The 3,351-nt window shown below is 34.5% G+C and overlaps 1 long non-coding RNA gene across 1 annotated transcript; it reads right to left on the minus strand.

The window, feature by feature from the left end:
* Nucleotides 1-482: 482 nt before the first annotated feature.
* LOC149156593 (uncharacterized) lies at nucleotides 483-1,730 on the minus strand. Its single transcript, XR_016263795.1, has 3 exons — nucleotides 1,425-1,730; nucleotides 1,020-1,100; nucleotides 483-913 (listed from the first exon to the last, which is right to left on the minus strand). It is a non-coding gene; the product is annotated as an uncharacterized LOC149156593 (long non-coding RNA).
* Between the last annotated feature and the right edge of the window lie 1,621 nt (nucleotides 1,731-3,351).

Genomic DNA, 3,351 nt, shown 5'->3' on the forward strand with positions numbered 1-3,351 from the left:
AACCAAAAACCTATATTCATTTTTGTTTTCTTTATATATATATATATATATATATATATATATATATATATATATATATATATATATCTTTTATTTATGATCGAGACTGAGGAAAATGTTTTTACCACTTCTCTTTATTATAGATACTAAAAGTGAGATTATTGATATTTCATAATACTATTAATTAAACAAACTAAACATATATATTTACTTACACATCTCTCATACTGAATTGTAAAATAAGCCTTTAAACACAATGACTATAACTATAATCATTTAAACCCTTACCAAAAGAAGAATATTATTTAATATTAAAAAATGGACTGTAACCCATACGATCTTAAAAATAAGAGGAAAGCTTGCTTAATCCAGTCACATATATAGGTACAAAAATGCAACCCAAACATAACACTCTCCATTAACAAACGAATTCCTCCACGTGTCCCATAACAACGGTAAGAGGATTGGAACCTTAGTCACAATGGAAATTAAAAATGTTATTCAAGTATTATTTAGTGCTACAGATGACAAAAGGTATACTTTGAACCGCTTCTGAAACTCCTTGTTCTCGTTACGGCTTATTAGATCGAATCCGCTGAACTCAGTGCTCACAAAATCTCTCGATACACAAACGAACCATTCATAGAGGTATAAGGATCAAACTCCGTATGAAACCCTAACTAAAACAATCCTAAAACTGCCCTGGTTTGGCCATAACATTCTGTAAATAAAATCAGCCTTTATGGCATGCAAGCAAATCGGTGAGAAAATTAATATCCACCCTACTGCTTAAAAAAAAACACTCCACAGCTGACGAGGTGTTACGAAAGCAGCCAGCTGCAAAAACAAGGAGGAACCGTTACAAAACCAGCCACCTGCAAAAACAAGGAGGAACTATTACAAAACCAGCCACCTGCAAAACCAAGAAGGAGAAGTTACGGACAATATAGAGGATCTTCAAAAATGGAAAAATAACCGTCAAAATGGGGAAAAACCCTTGTAAATGAGAAACAACTCACCTAACTAGTTGTGCCCTCCGTGAGCTCCCCATTGGCTAAAATAAATGGCGAATTTGCATTGCCTTCTTTCCTAAGAAAGCCCTGAAAAAATAGTGGTAGATATTATATAGAGAAGTTAGCCAAACCACTCGAAATAAAATAAAATGGGTGAAATAAAATGAGCGGTTTAATTTATACACTAAATAGTTTTTCCATTTAATTAGTGGTAAAAAAAATTAAAATTTGAGTTTAAGTAGTTTAATTTATATAATTTTAGTGCTTTACAGTTTCTAAAGCTGCTAAATCTATTTATACATTCAAAAATATATTTTAAACAACAAAAAATTACATTTTTCATTATCTGAAAAAATTATTCCATCTATAAATTATATTACACCAAAATAAAATATAATAACCCTACCTTACCTTACCATGGATCTCTGTTCAGCTGCTTCCCGAGATCCTTGAAACGAAACTGTTTTTATTTTCTTCTCGTTAACATGTGTGGCCATTAATAAAAGCTTATCGTTGAGTGCAGCATCGACGCATCGAATTGTTGTTCGGCCCAAAGGGTCAATGCTGCACTCAATGATGAGCATTTATCTCAACACATAAATTCATTAAACAAGACGACCCACAGATACTGTTTTGGATTTGTGTAGAAGGGGTGATATTTATAAGTCTCTAATTCATGAATTCAGCAGGCATGGCGGGAAGAGTCACTTAGCTTAGAATTAGAATATTGGTAGGGGTAGCTTCAAGGTTGATTCAGTAGAATTGCACAAATCCAGAGTCAAGATTGCAATGATATAAAGTTATTAGAAGCTAAGCAAAAGGAGGAAAGAAGGAAGCATGAATGATGCGTATAATTAATGTTGTTGTCTTTGGTTCCTCCGGTTGACAAATACGGGATGTAGGGAACGTGTGAAATTGGGCCAACCACCGGCCTAACTTTATCTACAAATAGATCTGCGTGCAAGAATTTTGTTCCATGGGATTTTGCACAGAATGTTAGCACTCTATTAATAAATCGGCGCGCAAAAATATTGTTTGATAAGATTTTGGCAGGATGGGATTACTCTATCATAAGCTAATCTTGTTGGCTGCGAAATATTTGAGTTCTGTAAGATTCTAAGCGAAGATTCGGAGGGCAGTTAACCTCTTCCACATTTGAAGTTGAGCCACAGACTCGTGGCGTCACAGCATACGATTTTGGCGTTGAATTGTGATTTGGATAAGAGTCAAAAATTTGAGCAGGTCGCACAAACTACGCAACGTTTGCGTGTTCGCAAGCATTTCATGGCTGAGTAACCAAGACGGGTCCTAGTTATAGCTTGAGTAACTGAGACAGCAATAAATATCAAATGTTACAACAAAAAATTTCCATAGTTCTTTCCACACCTTAAGTATCATTTGTTACGGTAGCACTACCCGGTAAATTTAACCGGTTGATAGAGTTTATTGATTGGACATAGTTTTTGGGATTAGGTTTTGATAATCAATGATAGATTAATCCATACAATGCAGTTTATTTAAAGAAATAAAAATTTCATTATAAATTTGTCTTTCGACCGGGAATGTATATGTATCATTTTCAGTTGATTTTCCCACAGAGGTTCTTAACTTAGAAACATCATATCTATATTTACATGCTTATGTTATATTTGATTATTTTTCTCACATTATTGTTTTAAATTCCAACCATTCATATCAAAGCTAAGGCAAGAGAATTTGTGTGGATTTGTTTGGGTGATAGGTTAAAGTGAACACTTTCTTAAGAACTTGTTACTTTTCATCAAAGTGGTACATGATGAAGGTTGTGTTTTTTGTAAGCTAAAGAGAGTCCTTCACATTTTGAGGATGTTGCATCAAGAGTTGAAGAAAGTGGTTTCGTGGTAGTTAGGATGGATCTATGAGAGAATATGGATCTGGCTAGTGAAAATGGTGTTGTAAGGTCATATTAAGGTATGTATCAACATGGGCTCGAGATATAGTAAGAGAGAGGTTGCATTGTTGCATGGACGAGAAAATGGAGATGAAATCAATGGTGCCAAGGTCTAGTAAAGTAGTCAACTTGTGATAGAGACTTGTAGTGGCGTGCGAACACCCAAATGATTTTAGGTCCAAGTTGTAAATCCTAGTCGTATATTCGCCAAGGTTGCCGTATGACCTATTGTTGAGGCATACATCAATGCAATACTACATGATGTCTCAAGTTTTGAAATGGAATACTTGAATAGATATCGGGATGGTAGGTGTACTTGTATGCTAACTTAGGTTAGTTTGTTGTAAGACCTATTATTTACGCATATATCTTAGAGTGTGGTGGCGAATGAAGTTATGGATATCTCAA

This window comes from Pinus tabuliformis, chromosome 9, assembly GCF_031772625.1.
Source record: "Pinus tabuliformis cultivar Carrire ecotype Pingquan chromosome 9, CPIR1, whole genome shotgun sequence".
Classification (NCBI taxonomy): domain Eukaryota; kingdom Viridiplantae; phylum Streptophyta; class Pinopsida; order Pinales; family Pinaceae; genus Pinus; species Pinus tabuliformis.